The 17,907-nt window shown below is 40.4% G+C and overlaps 1 protein-coding gene across 2 annotated transcripts in view; it reads left to right on the top strand.

Annotated features, from left to right (window-relative positions):
- Positions 1 to 17,907, top strand: part of P5CS (Delta[1]-pyrroline-5-carboxylate synthase) — a 958,896-nt gene that overhangs the window by 483,603 nt on the left and 457,386 nt on the right. The window lies entirely within an intron of this gene.

A 17,907-nucleotide genomic window follows, 5' to 3' on the forward strand; every position in this document is an offset into this window, starting at 1 on the left:
TATTTTTTTTTTTCAAAATAAAAAAAATTGTTCAACGTTTAACACAAATGTTCTTCCTATTTCTACTTTACTAAATTTTCTTACAACGAGTTTTCCGTCATATTAATTATTTCAGTTCCTACTTAGAGAGAGGAAAAAAACGTAAACAAAAACTTTCGTTTTTGCTAATGGCTTAGCGTCCGTAAAGGCCACCCAATTTGTTTCTAAATATGTATATTTATAAGAAAAATTGCTCCAGCTTGTCCCCCTTCAGGATTGTTGCCAGTTAATAGTGATCCTCCGTGCTGTTAGATATTTCCTTGTCTGCTAATATGGCTATGTTATATTGCACTTCGTTTATTCGCCATTCTCGTTTAAAGTTTAGATCCTGATTTTATTTTGCTTTTTCCTTCTGCCCGTCCAGCATATGTATATTAATATTCCACTCTATTATGCGGCTGGACCTCCCGTCATTAGCCGTTTATTATTGTTCTGTCTGTGCCATGGATGTTTAATAATATCACCTTTTTGTTGTCTGACTGTCCTGGTTTTTTCTTTCTGCGAAGGCTTGTGTGGCAGGACTATTAAATTTTTCTTGTTGTTCGAATGTCCTGGCTTTTTCTTTCTGCGAAGGTTGGTTTGGCAGGATTATTAAATTTTACTTTTTTTTCAACTTGGCAGGATCTTTTCCAGTCAGATCGTGTTAGCAGTTGTGCTTATTTTTGATCTGAACTGGCAGGATCTTCCTCCAGCTAGATCTTTAGCAGTTTTGCTGATTCCTGATCTAGTCTGTCAGGATCGCCATGAAATGTTCGAATTAATAAGAGGAAATGTTTTGGGTTTGAATGTCAGCCAATAATGGATTTTATTGAAAAAATTCTTTCTCTTTTTCTTTTTTTTGATAATTTCTTAACCTACACATTCATAATTATCCTAATACTAACAAACTAAAAATATGTACATTTGTAATAATACTATGCATACATGTAGATTTGTATGCAAAGTCAGCAGATTGATATTCATGTAAAATGTTTGTATGTGAATATTTAGTTAATTCACATTATTGGTTGTACGTAAATATGTTGGTGACAAACTAACATGACGATCGGCAGTGTATTGACCCGAAGTGTGTGACTTAGCAGAATTTGTTAGGTGTGAACTGACAAAGGTTTCATATTCGGTATTCCGTTGATGTTAGCGAACCGCTGTGTTAGGTCAATGTAATTTATGTCGCATAATATTGTAATATGATTATGCTATTACTAAAATGTATTGGCATAGAAGTTCAATGTGCGTAATGCCGCAAATGTATTGCATAGGTGGGCATTACGCATAATGATACACACCTAAAATTGAATTCGACGCTTCGGGGAACTGTAGGAAAGGGTTCCGGAGCCGAAGAGATCGTGTACATGTCCCGTTCGGGACATCGTAATGTGTATGTTCTAACGAGCATAACGTGTTCATTATATAGCGCACGTTGTTGCTTTAACAACAAAGACACTCACCAGATGCTTTGGGGGAATGTTGGGTGTTGATAGTCCTTTGCCGGATATAGATTCGGTTCGTTCCATTAAGGTTCTAGCACGACCATCTCGGAAACGATTTGATATAACCAAATTAAACCTTCTAGGTCACACCACCCACTTCACAAGGTAGAAAAGCTTCTGATAACCATTCACTGGAAATGACCATCATGGGCAGCTGACTTATAGATCAATGGGGTCATTATACAAAGGTGTAATGCAGCCATGATCCTCGTCCTGGGCTTGGAACCCGTCACATAAAACAAAATTAATACATTTTAAATATTTAACGAGCTCGAGGCCATATACATATATATTCAGATTAAAACCCGGATAGATTTTATATATATGTATATATTTTAAGTTTTATTTAGTCGATATTTCGACCTCAATCTGAGGTCATTCTCAAGACTGTAAAAAACAAACATGAAACATTAAAATCATAAATAATATAAAAACCTATTTATAAACTTACACTCTTGGGTGTAGCTTGTCGACTAATTTTACAATATTAAACATAAGTACAAGAAGGCAATAGAACCGAAAAAGTAAACATCCAAAAAATATACAGTAATGGTAAACAAACTTTTACACAAACAGCAATACATTAAACTAACTAAATAATAGGCGAAACTCTCATAGTGCTCTCCTGTTGCTCCTGTTGATCAGTTGGCGGTATGCCGACGCGCATTTTTCCGTATCTGCTTTGTAGTTCATTCGTTTCTCTCTCGGTTCGTTAATAATAAACAACATGTACAATAATGACAACATCGAAATATCGACTAAATAAAACTTAAAATATATACATATATATAAAATCTATCCGGGTTTTAATCTGAATATATATGTATATGGCCTCGAGCTCGTTAAATATTTAAAATTTATAAATCTAAGGCCGAAAATAATCAGAAGATAACAAAATTAATACAAATAAAGCAGAGGTACGAGGTATAGACGGCCTGTAGTTTCCTATTAGAGAATCATGTAAGCGGCGGTGAGATATGCCTATACTCGGAGAGCCAAGTGATAGTACGCTGGTGTATCGCGATACACCTCTGAGGCAGTAACGACTCTTTTTATCAATACAGAGTGACATAACCTACAACTACAAAAAACAGCTGACACCAGTAAAATCACCGAGCAAACTTGGCCTGATTACAACCAGAAAAGAACAGAGTTTCTATTAAATATGCCTAGAAAAGAGATATTCAGTATCACATCCACAAGAACAGAATATTGGTCATTTGGCCTGCAATGGGATAGAATGTCAATCCCCTTCAACGGAAGGGGAGGACGGTAGTAAGGAAACAGTCACCCGCTTCGTCTGTCAGTGCCCAACACTTGAGAACTTTAGGTATCGAACTAAAAGGTATCCATTAAAGACATCAGGAGACATTTTGATTTAACCAAATGGTTTGAGTAAAACAAACACAGCGTATATTACGTAATTGGTTCCATGGGAACACAGTGTGCATGAAAATGGCGATAGAGCGGGCGAGGTCTCTCCGACCGTGCAGCATAGCCACCAACCAAATAACCAGGAAAGTCATAAGGTCAATTATTTTGTTACGCACCTCCATGTATTAAAATGTTGGCACCTGTTGAATTACAGTTCCATTTTATTGTTAAAAATGAAATAAAAATTTTCTTTTATTTCAAATTTTCGGATACGGCGCCCCTTTTCCAATGGCCCAACGAGGTTCTCTCTGAGATAAGAAGAACTTGTCCAAATATATGTTAGGATGAAGTTTGAGGCAAAAAATCGTGCGATTATACTCGCGGCTGTTGGTGTTGTTGTAGCGATAAAGGTATTTCCCGCAGGTTTTGCGGAGGGATATCGATGTTGATGGTCCTTTGCCGGTATATGTAGATCGGATAAGTTTTGGTAACAAGCGCCATTAAAGGTACATGATGGGTTTCAAAATAAATTCGAATATTTTCATATTCATTTTACCATCTTTTCGGAACCATAATAATGTGGGTGCTTGCTTGGAGGTACTGCCACCAGAGCTCACTACTAAAAGTTCAAACAGAGGTCGTTCTATGACACATTCCAACTTCTGAACGCATTTATGTTGAGATCTTTAATCCGTCAGAATTAATATGTAATAAATAATGCAAAATGAGCGGTCAGGTCACAAAGAAAGCCACTTATTCATTCATTTCGATTGACGCGAATGAAAAGCTTAAAGGAGATAAATATAAAAACAGGGCAAAATCAGTTACGAATCGCAATGAGTGAGAATTTTGCTACCAATACATGAGTACACCCAGCGGTTTAGGGGGTCAGAATATACCCGCGGTAGGTATTCCTGTCGTAAGAGGCGACTAAAATACCAGATTCAAGGGGTTGTGTAGCGCAACGCTTTCAGGTTGCCAGTGCAATATATAGCTTCTCCAAACCCATTTGTCAAACTCACGTATGCTTGGCGAATCCTGTTTCATTAATAGCCGATGCTCTGGCGGCCCGAACTCCTCATGGATCTAGGGGGTGGGAGGGCGGGAATGGCTAATAGGTTGCATGTGATCATAACAAATCGTTCCCGAGATGGTCGGGCTTGGTACCGGAACGTACCGGATCTGCGTCCGGCAAAGCACCATCAACATCGATAACACCCCCAAAGGCTTTCGGGGAGTGTCCTAATTGCTACAACAACAACAATATGAGGTCGAAAATTCCTTTTGGCAGAGTAGATGTGAGATCCAAGTGGAGAAATCATCAACTGTATGTTACGTGGAAAACGCGGTCATTGTCGATTGTTGGACCTACAAGAATGCGCACGTCCGCACTGCCTGTCGTCGATCACGATGGGTCCCCTTTGATTTTGTGTTCTGTGGTTAAAGTAGCTTTGTGGGTCTGTTTTTGTTAGAACCTGGTACCTCAGATGACGACATCTCGAACTGTGGTGAAGTGGATAAACTTTCCCTGCCCAAATGGGCGTTAAGGTTGCTAAGAACAATTTAGAGGTAGACAGGGGAGAGACGGATAAGTCTTTTTCACGGAATTGGGGGGTCGGATGATCATGGAGGTTCTACGTATTCGTATCAATTGGTCTTGGGATGGTCGGGTTAGTTGCTTAATGGTGCCAGAAAGTATCGCCAATACCTTGCAAAGGACCTTTAATGTCGGAAAACTCCTCCAAAAATTACTAGTCGCTTAAAGAAGAAGAACTAAAATTAGTGAAATACCTTACAATATGAAAATACTGTTTGAGAACTAACACTTATAACATACATCAACATAAGGTACTGCAGCTGTTTTGCTGCACTCTTACTCCTCGCAGTTTCTGAATCTGTAATGATTTGTCTAAATTTCTCCGATATTTTTGGACGAGTTTTAGCTGTTGTGAGCTAAAGTAAAGAATTCCCGCGAAACCTACAAGGAAAGCTGCAAAAATACATTTAAAACATTAATCATCGATTTTATATAAATATCGCAACATCTTACCATCATTTGATGCAGAAAATATGCGAGTTTGAGTATCATGATTCAAACACAAGAGGCTTGCTCGACAGACATATCTTTTGGCTACTGCAGCCATTTTGCTCCCAAATCGTATTAACATCCGTTAATTGTGTTGTTTCTTTGCGAATTTTTGAAAAATATTAGTAGTAGAAATAGGAAGCAATTAGTTTACAAATACCCGAAAAGTACTTAACTGCATAATTCCTTAGAACATTTATTTTAATTTTATGATGAATTTATTAACTATGCCATGATCTATAAGTGTGGCTGAACATAGGTTTTATGAAAAGTACGGACACCAAGGAATAGTACACTTTCGTAAACCTATGAACATACGAAACCTAAACTAATTCAAAATTCATCGTTTATCGTCAAAACGTCGACTATTAAATCGATTCACGTAAAAATGTCATTAGTAAATAATGGAGATGCCATAACGAAATGTACTCATTGGGCATGTTAACTTATTCAGGTAAAAGTCTAGAAAAGGAGTCTACTGCTAATATGCGTCCCAAAATATCGAGAGAGGTGCCCTCGACAACAATAATCCTAAGGCGGAAGAGAAAAATTGTATCTCTGTCCGGAGATAATTGCAGTTGAAGTTGGCAATTTTCATGTGGTTGTTGTAATGTTTTGTGCTCTGAAAAAATTTTGTGTTCAAAGGGATTTTGCACGCATTTAGTTTTGATCCCACCTCATTGGTGAACCGGCCAGAGTAATTTTTTATAAGCTGAAGGCCGCAAACGCAACCCGGGGTCATTTTGCGGTTTTTCGTCAATATCTTTTGAACTAGCTAAAATTTTGATTTCCGCCTTCGAATTATTGTTACAGAGGTCAATACGCGTCTTTTGACACTTCTCTCGATATTTTTGGGTGCGTATTAAAAGTCGACCTTTTTAGAATTTGAAGAATCCGTTTATATTTGGAATATTATGCATATTCGGACCTTGTGAGGTCGTATCAAATGAACGTATTCCGAATATTCTAAATTAACGGTTTATACGGAACGCTTCCAGGAATACTTAACGGAAAAGAGCTTTCCGAAATTTCAGAATAAAGAGGTGAGTACTCCCTGTGTAGCAGGACCGAAAAAAAGCTCTTTTGTCAGAGTCAAGGTAGGTATAAAGTTCTAAGACAATAAGCCATTTTCTTTAATTTTTTGTTTTTTGTCAGACCATGTCGGTTGCCTGTGCAAAATCCTGCTATCTCAAAATATTTTTAAAAATTTTCCCAATTAGGATTTGTCACAATAGCCCTATTTTAAAGTTAGATTGAAAAACGATTCATCTAAGAATTCTTTTCATTAACTACCTCTTATGACAAAATGCATTGAACTTATGCTCATTTAGGGAGTTTTGGAAACAAATTTTGAGATAGTGCATTTTTGAATAAAATTCTAACGTACGGCATTCTTCAAACAATTTCTGAAAGAAGGACCAAACCAATAGTACACGAAATATTTAGACGAAAATGAATTATTTCCCCAAAAACTTTTGGCATTTACAAATTTATTATCACAACTAATATACTACCAAAGATACTTGTCTACTACAATTTCACTGAAGGGGATTGAATTATGCCCCGTTTTCCTTACTTCGTAAAAGCAACCCGTCCACATTTTTCAATTTGGGAGTGGCAAAGATCTGTCATCATTGAAGAACAAACCTCTAGTAATTGAATCATGCAAAATTATTAAATAAGAATTGTCACACTTTCTAATCATATAAAAGTCAACACAAAACGGAACTTGAGGAAAAAAGTGATGCCGTTGTATATTTTTCAGAAAAAAACGATTTGTATAGTTTTACATACATTTTTTCCTCTGAATAAAAAAGGAGTTTTGTAAAGCGACCACATTCTTATTTCTAAGGGCGTTCAAGATGGCTTCTCGCTCTAGAAGCTGCTTACATCCGCCACCTTCTATAAGTCCATCATGATTTATTATAACAACATGATGCCAAGCGCAACATCTTATCTCCGCTGCAACATTGTGTTCACTATAGGTACAATGTTGCCAATACATGATGTCATTAGATTAGTGGCAACATTGCGGCTAAGGCACGGACCTGAACACAAAACACATAAACACCTAGACACATATACACGCTGTCACTCATTCAAGCCAGTATGGAGACAGGCTGTCCTTACAGGCTCGCAACCGCCGGTGGTGCATGCACTATGGAGCGTGTGCGTAAAAGGTTTTCAACGCAGCTTGGCAAGTATTATTTCCCGCGGCCAACGTGTGGCCCCGACCCACGACTCAATGCCGGGCCTATTTTCTTCACGCCTTTAAACTTTTGTTCTGTTTACCTACAAACTATATCACTGGGCTACTTCTACTACAGATCGTGTAGTCAAGTAGGTAAAAAGAGGTAAAATAAATAAATAAATAAGATAAAAAAATTAAATAAATGGGAAAATAATCAAATAAATAAAAAGTCAAGAAAAATAAAAATAATTTAATAAAATAATTACATATGTCAATGAGGTAATAAATAAAATACGTCAATAAATAAATAAATATCATAGAACAAAAGTACTAGCACTACAAAAAACATTAAACTATTTCGCAAAAATGTCTTTAGAGTGGTATACGCCGATCTTTTTCCCATTGCTATCGCCAAACTCGTACATTGAATTCCCTATAGAATTAAGTACGATACATTTTATTTGTTTCGGAGCTAGCTTGGCGTTGTAATTATCGACTTGGGAACTTTGCTTAAAGTTTCGGCGATATACCACTTGTCCAATATTAAACTTCACATCTCTACTTCTGGTGTCGTATACCTTTTGGCTTCTTTCATGGGCCAATGTTGCAGTTTATCACCTGGAGCCTCTACCTCGCAATCAACATCCTTTACCGCTGCCAGCTTTCGGTACAGCTCATATGATGCAGCATGCTGTATCATAGGCATACCGAAAGTGGCGTAGTACGGCGACATGTTGATTGCTGCATGTGTAACGCTGCGGAGTGCAAATGCGGCATCACTGACACATTTGTCCCAATTTTATAAGCTTTTATTTAGTTTCACTTTTGTTGTCTGTAATGGAATCTTGCAAGTTAAATTTGATACACTTCCCGGTGTCCGATTGAGCTGAAATTTTGCACACATGTATAACTCCAATGACAATACAATATTACTTTGTTAGAATTCGATGAATTAATCGATAACACAGTTATCGGTAAAGATTTGTATTTACTTTGGCATAACAGCCTAAGTCCCATACAAACCCGCCGGTACCTATCCGTGGATTGTGATATTTGGACGTGGTGAATCACGCGTGTCACGCGTGGTGAATATCAACGCTTGCTAAAAGCGGTGACACAACCCTCTGTTGTATTTATGTGTATAACCAACATAGCTGAATTTTTAAGGCTGTTTAACTCTGTAATCTTTTCTGTAATTTATTTTGCTTTTGGAAAAATTACCTATTTGAAAAAAGCTGGCTGAAAAATATTGGCATACAGGTTAAGTTAAATCAAGAATGGAAAATCTTGGAAAATTTGAGCAGATGTGGCAATTTCGCGCGTCCGTTGAACGAAATATTGACAATCTGCTGATCATCGCTAAGAAATTAGCGACATTCCATCAACTAAGCAGCACTTTAGCAATACTACTGTTATTATTTGGCAGCTCGAACACACAAATATTAATTGTGCATTAAATCTAAAATATACAAATACACCATAATAATTTACACGGCCAAAGCCATAATAATTCACACGGGTCATCAATTCTTTCTCTGATTCAAAATCTGAACTACCAGCGCTACAGTGAACAGCTCAGTGTCATCATTGCCAGTAGCGCTAATAACACCAAACTCGTGCCTGACACACAAAAGTCGTTTCACTCAATAGCGCAAGTAAAATGTACTACGCACTCACTACTAAGAAGCGTCAAAAATTCGCTTGGAGTAATTTCGTCAATGAGCTACCATTGAGATGGCACCGCATTGGCGCTGGCGCCATCCAATTTACATCACTAAAATTGCGCGAATGCCCAGGCTCATGACTTCAATACTTATATTTACAATGCTTTAAACTTTAAATACACCTCTGAAGTTGCTGCGCATAAAATGTGTACTAATAAATTCCAATACGCATTATACGCAAATGTAACTGATATATGTGTTTTTCTTTCACCCCCTATACTTATATTTAAAGCTTTTCTAAGAACAAGCTTCTATTACTTGTTAATAAAACGAACTAAAAAGTAAAAAATAAAATTAAAGAAAAAAATTTTTTTTTAAAATAAGCTTTTATTATTTTGGTTAATAAAATTAACTAAAAAGTAAACAATAAATTGACTCTAAAGAAATATAACACTTTATAAGTTCATTGTAAGCTTAAGCGATAATTAGGCTTTTTCGTCTGCGACAAAAAAATTCTATATTGTACATAATTATATATTTTTAACATTAAAACTTTACACCTAAATTATTAAATCTTACAGTTTATATCACAGTCCTAATTGTTCTAATAAAAGCGTGTTACATTGCGATAGCAAGAAAATGAGATCCGAAATGTTCTTAATTATACCATCAAAATTTAACACGTTTTTTATTAGAACAATTAGGACTGTGATATAAACTGTAAGATTTAATAATTTAGGTGTAAAGTTTTAATGTTAAAAATATATAATTATGTACAATATAGAATTTTTCTGTCGCAGACGAAAAAGCCTAATTATCGTTTAAGCTTACAATGAACTTATAAAGTGTTATATTTCTTTAGAGTCAATTTATTGTTTACTTTTTAGTTAATTTTATTAACCAAAATAATAAAAGCTTATTTTTAAAAAAGTTTTTTTTTCTTTAATTTTTTCTGATTCTCTTTTATAAATGATCTAATGATCTGTAGGACAGATCGGTTTACCCTCTCCGCAGCGTTACCCTGGGGTGAGCAGAAGGCGGCCCTCACATGCTTGGTGCCATATTTCTCTAGCAAACTAGTAAAGACCTCGGAAACAAATTGTTTCCCATTGTCTGAGTGGACATACTCAGGCACACCAAACACATGGAAGACATCTCTCTCCAAGAACTTAAATACTTCGCCTGAAGTTGCCCTTCTTATCTGTTTTAAAAACACATACTGCGAAAAATGATCTAAACACACAAAGACAAAAACATTACCATCACTAGAACGTGGATAAGGACCCATAAAATCAATAAACAAACGTTGGAAAGGTCGCTCTGTGAGCTTTTGTTTACCCATCATCGGTTGCTTGAAAACGTTTTGTGTCTTGTTGATTTTGCAAGTTTCGCAATCTTTTATATGAGCGCATACATCTGTGACCATTCCTGGCCAGTAATATTTCTGACGTAGTCGGGACAGCGTCTTGTGGATGCCACCATGACTAACGGACGGTGAGCTGTAAACGACTCTACCAGCCCCGGTCACAATTCCGACGGAACCCAGAGTTTCCAGGTCTGGTCCGCTAGAAGATCGTCCCCCTGTCGAATTGCGTCCGTTTATAAACGTAACCGTCCGATATGCATAAGTCTGGTAACTTGTCTTTGTTCTCGGTCACCGTATTTTTCAACTCCGTATACTCCTCCGACTCGAAGCACGGTGATGCGAGACAAATGTCGATGGCTCTGTCATTCGTCTGTATTTCGTCCATATGCATTCGTGAGAGTGTGTCGGGAACCACGTTTTGCGCACCTTTTCGATGTTGAATATCGAAGTCATAACCTTGGAGCTTCAAACTCCACCTTGCCAACCTCTCAGAAAGATCTTTCTGATTCATGAGCCATTTGAGGCTGGCATGATCAGTTATGATGGTGAACGGGGTTCCCTCCATGTAAGGTCGGAATCTCTTGACACTCACGATGGCGGCGTAGCATTCAAGTTCCGTAATGCTGTAATTTTTCTGCGCCTTATTTAATTTTGCCGAAACGTAGGCAATAGCTTTTCGTTCTGGTCATGGTCCAATTGAAACAAAACCCCTCCCACTCCGTTAGTTGATGCATCACATTGAATATAAAAACGACGATTAAAGTCAGGATGTGTGAGCACCGGTGCAGAAACCAAACTCTGCTTTAAAATTTCAAATGATTTATTGCTTCGTCCGTCATTGTAAATTTCTTTATTTTGTCTTTCTTGAGGCAGTCGTGCAGCGGAGCTGTAATAGTCGCATAGTCCTGTATGCAACGTCGGTACCAGCCCGACATAACCAGGAACCGTCGTAGTTGCTTCGGGGTTTTTGGGACTAGAAAGCCTCTCACAGCCACCACTTTATTGGTATCTGTCCTTATACAACCATCCCCGACTACGTACCCTAAATATCGTACCTCCTTAAAACAAAACTTGTTCTTTTCTACATTAATCGTCAACTTTGCCTCGCGAATACACCGAGCGACATTTTCCAGCAGACACATAGGGGACATAAAATCTTCAGAACACACCAACAAATCATCCAAATAAACAAAAGCACATTCACGTAAAGCGGCCGGAATGACCTTGTCCATGAGATGACACATTTGTTGTGCTGCATTGCACAACCCGAAAGGCATAACAGTAAATTGGTATAGGGGTCGGCCAGGGACAGTGAAGGCAGTCTTTCAAGTCGATTGCGGAAATATATCTCGTGTTTTGTTCCATAAATATGTGGTAAGGGGTATGCGTCCTTTATAGTTCTTTCATTCACTTTGCGAGCATCCAGACAAGGCCGATTCTTCGTTCCCTTATAAACAGTGATACGGGGAAATTCCAACTACTGTTCGACTCCTCGATGACTCCCATGTCCAACATTCGATCTAACTCTGCGTATATGAGTTTTTGTATGGCCGGCGAAATTGGATAATGGTGTTGCTTGACCGGCAGATTCTCGTCCACCACCTCGATGCCGTGTTCCCCTTTGTCTGTCCGGCCTAACCCCAATACCTCGAAGGACGGGAATTAGGTCTTCACACGCTCCAACATATGGTTTTGTTCCGTCCTCAAAACGTGTTGGACTGCGTCAAAAGAGAGGTCACCCTCGGCGAGCACGAGCTCCTCCACACTGGCAGCATTCATACTCCCATTCAAACCTATACTCACAACACTCATATAGTATACCTGCCAAAAGTCTATGCCTAAATAGACTTGTTGTTGTAGACCTGGCACTATCAAAAATTCTAATTCTTCCATCGAATTATCCTACACAACCGGTAGCTTTATTACTCCTACCACGGCGGTTTCCACCCCGTTCGCGGTTCGGATATTTTGGCCCCTGATTGGCACAATCAAGGCCTTTTTACCGCACAGGAGTGACGCTGAGCCTTTTCCTAAACAGCTGGCACTCGCTCCCGAGTCCCAGAGAGCTAAAACTTCCCTGCCTCCTATCGCGGTTTTGATGAAAAACCTGTTATCCCCTTTTACAGTCACAATTGTTGAAATTATTTTATTTCGTAAACGTTTGAAATATTTCCCCTTCTCCCTCATCTTTTCTATCTTTTTAAAATTCCTATTTCTCCTATTATTTAGTATTGTTTCACAAAAAATCCTACGTCTTGCCTCCTCGTATTCTAACTTTCTCTCGCGCAAACTTTTGACCTCCCGTTTTTCTGTTATCCTCTTCTCTACCTTAACTTCATTCTCTTTCATTTCCTTCTTCAAAATCTTTACTGCTGGGTTGCCGGGTTTTATGTCTTCCTGGAGTTCCCGGTCAACTCCGCCAGTCTCGGGTTTCCCTTCTGAGGATTAAATACACAAAAGGACGAATGACTACCACAAGCAAAACATACCATATTGTGAAACGTGGACGTACACTTATTCGGCTTTTGTGCTTCTGCCGGGTTTTTCACAAAGTGATCCACCGGCATACCGCACGAAAAACACAACATCAAGTGGAAGGGAGAAGCACAAAAAGAATTCACAGTCGACTTAAACGCAGGACTAACAGAAGGACGAACACTATTGGGATTGGTTGTGGTTTGGTGTTGGGGTGATGATTGGGATTGGTGTTGGGGTGGGCGCTGAGGCTTCCTATCAAAAGCTTCTATCTTTATCTCTCACAGTATATCGGGCTGTTCGAACCCTATCTCATTAACTCCTCTGGACCGGCTCTTATTTTCCTTAATGAATTTTTCCGATCTCTTACACTCAGCTTTGAGCTCCGCCAACGAGTCCATTTTAATGGCGAAGATCAGGTTGGCTAGGTGCGGTTTAAGATTTCCCCTAATTATGCCAACCAATTCCCTCTCAGGGACTCTCTTGCGCAAACGGAATGTCATGTTGTGGACTTCGGCATAAAAGTCATCGAAAGCTTCCACGGGAAGCTGTTTCCTCTCCATTATTTCACTGATTATTTCATAGTCGAACTCGGCAGACTGGAAGTGGCTTAGCATCTCGGCCTTCAGCTCATGATAGCCGAAGTCGGGCTCGTCCGCATGGTCCTCGAGGACCTGGCAGTACCACTTCACGGCACCGCCGGAAACCAGACTATGAAAGTCCGTGCAGAGCTGGAAGAAGGAAATATTATGCTGCTTTTGGCACACCAAATCGATTTTTTGGGAGAAATTCAAGCTACTGTCTAGCTCGTTGAATGACACCCCGTTCGCGACAGAGACCCTCAGCGGGCGATCAGGGCCAAAAGATCCAAAGATCCGCGACGCGCACCTATTAAAGTAGTCCGTAGGGACAAAGTCAACGGGCCTCGGTATACCCGTGTCAATTTGGTTAAAAACCAAATGAACTATTTGGATTTCCAGGGCTCGCGCACGGCTCCTAGTTAGACGCCTATGGGAGTCGAGGATACCTAACCCCCCAACAACTCTATTCTCGGCCTCTTTCTCCTTCTCCGACATCCACTGTCGGTATGCAAAAAAATTTTACCGAAAAGAAAAAAAAGTATTTTTCGAACACCCTAGTATACCCCGGGTAACTCTCTCAGGAAACAGATATCCCCCCACGCAAAACCCCGAAAAGAAAAAAAATTATAAAATTATTATATGGTGCAATACCCCGCCTAAAACGACGATCTAGCCTGGGTCCGCAAGCATACCTGCTTGCCGCCGCCCCTCACCACCCAAACAGTCATTAAGAGAGAGGACGTGAAAAGTGGCGATTTGCAAACAAGGGATGTGAAAGTGGGTGATAAGCCAAAGGAACGTAGTGCTTAGACTTCAGATTTCTTAGAGGGGCCAAAAAAAGGGGGTAGCATGAGTACTCTTGCTTTTCTCGATAAGATGTCTGACTGGGACACTGGTTGAACCGAGCAGTCCCGTTGGTCAGATGTCTACCGAAAGGTAGAAATGGAGCTTAGATTAATCCTCAATACGAGCTGGGAAGAACAAAGTAAGCCGCTCCCAACCGTTGATTTGGTGGGATAGCCCAATGGTGTAAAGTCGATGACCTTTTACCACATCGCGGGGGTGATGAATTGTGCACGTATCCCTATGATACCAATATTACGGATCCCATGCGTTGCTAAATACTTTGTTTGTCTTAAGTAATTAACGGGTGCACTTCATAATCCCGACATTAAAAGTCCCGGAAATTCATAATTTCAACAGTTTTCATAAATCTCGACTAAATACAATCCAGACATAGCGATATCCCGACTATGCAAAATCCCTTCAATTCCATATCGCATGATACACAATCTAGACAAATTTACTAAAATTTCGTTAGAAAACACTAGCCTTTACCCGCGGCCCCGTCAGCAAGGATAAATTTAAATATATGGGCTATTCACATATCAAGTTATCTGTTTAAAATTTTGTTTTCTATCTAATGCATTTTATTTTTGTAATTGAGTAAAAAAAGAACTAAATGAGCTGATAACCTGATAGAATCCCAAATGATCCCGAAATTATCCAGAAAAAGCTACGACCCCCTCGCTATCGCGGACGGATCCCGAAAACCATCCAGAAATGCCCCGGAAGGGTCTCCAAAATTTCCGGAATAGTCCCAAAAACCCCGAAATGACAACGAAACGATTCTAGACTTCTCCAGAGAACCACACAGAAATGATCTCTGAAGGTGTTCCAAAATTATCCCGAAATAGTCCCGAAAAATTTCCGAAATGACTCTGACGGACTCCCGGACGGATCTCGAAAACCATCCAGAAAATATCCAGGAAGGGTTCCCAAATTATCCCGACATAGTCCAGAAGAAGTTCCGAAATGACCCCGAGGGGATCCACGACGGGTCGCGAAAACCATACAGAAATGATTCCGGAAGGGTCCCAAAATTAGCCCGAAGCAATCCGGAAATGACCCCGATGGGATACCGCACGGATCCAGAAATTATCCTGGAAGGGTCCCATAACTATCCCGAAAAAGTAACAAAAAAATCTCGAAATGACTCCTGCGGCATCCCGGAAGGATCCAGAAATGGCTTCGGAAGGGTCCCCAAATGATCCCGAAATAATACAGAAAAAGTCATGAAATGACCCTTAAAGGGTCCCCAAATGATCCCGAAATAGTCCCGAAATTACCCTGATGGGTTCCCGTACAGATCCCGAAATACATCTAGAAGTGATGCCGGAAGGGTCCCCAAATGATCCCGTATTAACGGATCCCTAAATGACCCTGACGGGATCCCGGACAGATCCCGAAATACATCCAGGAATGATCTTGGAAGGGTGCCAAAATGATCCCGGAATTGTATCAGAAAAGTCCAGAAATTACCCACTGACGGGATCCCGGAAAAATCCTGAAAACCATTCTTAAATGATCCCGAAAAAGTCCCGAAATTACTCTGACGGGATCACGTACGGATCCCGGAAACCAACCAGAAAAGATGCCGAAAGGCTCCCCAAATGATCCCGTATTAGCCCCAAAAAGTCCCGAAATGACCCCGACGAGGTCCCGAGCGGATACCGAAAACCATCTAGAAATGATGCCGGATGGTACCATAAATGATCTCGAAATAGTCCCGAAATGACCCCGACGGGATCCCGAAAACTATCCAGAAATGAGGCCGAAAATGTCCCCAAATGATGCCCTTATAGTCCCGAAATGACCCCGACGGGATCCCGAACGGATCCCCAAAACCAACCAGAAATGATGCCGAAAGGGTCCCCAAATGATCCCGTATTAGTCGAAAAAAAGTCCTGAAGTGACCCGGACGGGATCCCGGACGGATCCCGAAAACCATCCAGAAATGATGTCGAAAGAATCACCAAATGATCCCGTATTAGTCGCGAAAAAGTCCCAAAATGACCCCGAAGGGATGCCGGACTGCTCCCAAAACCATCCAGAAATGATGCCGGAAGGTACCCTAAATGATCCCAAAAAAGCCCTGAAATAACCCCGACGGGATCCCAGACGGATCCCGAAAGCCATCCAGAAATGATGCCGGATGGGACCCCGAATGATCCCGAAAAAGTCCCGAAATGACCCCGACGAGATCCCGGACGGATACCGAAAACCATCCAGATATGATGACGGAAAGGCCCTCAAATGATCCCCTAATAGTCCCAAAATCACCCTAACGGGGTCCCAGACGGATCCCGAAAACCATCCAAATGATGCCAAAATGGCCCAAATGATCCCGTATTAGTTGAGAAAAAGTCCAGAATTGACCCCGACGGGATACCGGACGGATCCCGAAAACCATCCAGAAATGATGCCGGTGGGCACCCCAAAATGATCCCGATATAGTCCCGAGATGACCCCGTCGGGATCCAGGACGAATCCCGAAAACCATCCAGAAATGATGGCGAAAGGGTCCCCAAATGATCCCGTATTAGTAGCGAAAAAGTCCCGAAATGAACCCGACGGCATCCCGGACGGATGCCGAAAACCATCTAGAAATGATGCTGGGAGGAACCCCAAATAATCCCGAAAAAGTCCTGAAATGACCCCGACGGGATCCCGGACGAATCCCGAAAACCATCCAGAAATGATGCCGGAACGGACCCCAAATGCCTTCGAAAATGTCCCGAAATGACCCCGACGGCATCCCGGACGGATACCGAAAACCATCCAGAAATGATGCCGGTAGGTACCCCAAATGATCCCGAAATAGTACCAAAATGACCCCCTCGGGATGCCGGACGGATCCCGAAAACTATCCAGAAATGATACCGGAAAGGTCCTCAAATGATCCCTTAATAGTCTCGAAATGACGCTGACGGGATCCCGGACGTATCCCGAAAACCATCCAGAAATGATGTCGAAAGGGTCCGCAAATGATCCCGTATTAGTCTAGAAGGATTCCCGAAATTACACCGACAGGATCCCGGACGTATCTCGAAAACCATCCAGAAAATCAGATGCTGCTGATATTGCTAATGCTAAAGCGTCAAAATCTACAAAGAAGCGCACACTTAAGGAAAAACCTGCTGCAATTGCTGTTAACCCTGATGAGTTAAATATTACTGCTAGTCGTGGGAATCCTAATATGCAATCAAGTACATCGTCGGGATTGGACATCCAACCTAGCTCGCCTAATGACAATAATAGTATTAACAATAACAAGAATGCCAACAACAACAACAATGTCGGTAACAACAACAATAATGTTAATAACAATCATAGGCGTTCACGGAGGCGCGTGATTGGCTCTTGTGTGTCTACTGAACTTGGGGTAGCTGCTCGTTTCGGATGGTTTCATCTTCCTTCTTTTTTATCCTCGGTCAAACCTGAGGATATTATTGAGTATGTGATTAAACATACTAATCTAAATAAGCATCAACTGCAGTGTTTCAAGCTTGCTAAGGAGTCGGAGTCGATTAACCGTAAATATGTAAATTTTAAACTTGGTGTAGATGAATTGCACTTTGATAACGTTCTGAAGCCTGAGTTGTGGCCAGTCAATGTGACGATCAGCCACTTCCGTTTTTTTCAAAAGGACGCAAAACTACAACAGCGGTCTTAGTTCATAGTGTCAATCACATGCCATGCAAATATATCAATATCTTTTTTCAAAATGTTTCTGGCCTTAGAAGCAAGACCGAAAATGTGCGCCTATTTAGTTCTTTATTGGAGTATGATGTATTTGTC

Source organism: Eurosta solidaginis, chromosome 5 (genome assembly GCF_040869045.1).
Source record: "Eurosta solidaginis isolate ZX-2024a chromosome 5, ASM4086904v1, whole genome shotgun sequence".
NCBI classification, from domain to species: Eukaryota; Metazoa; Arthropoda; class Insecta; order Diptera; family Tephritidae; genus Eurosta; species Eurosta solidaginis.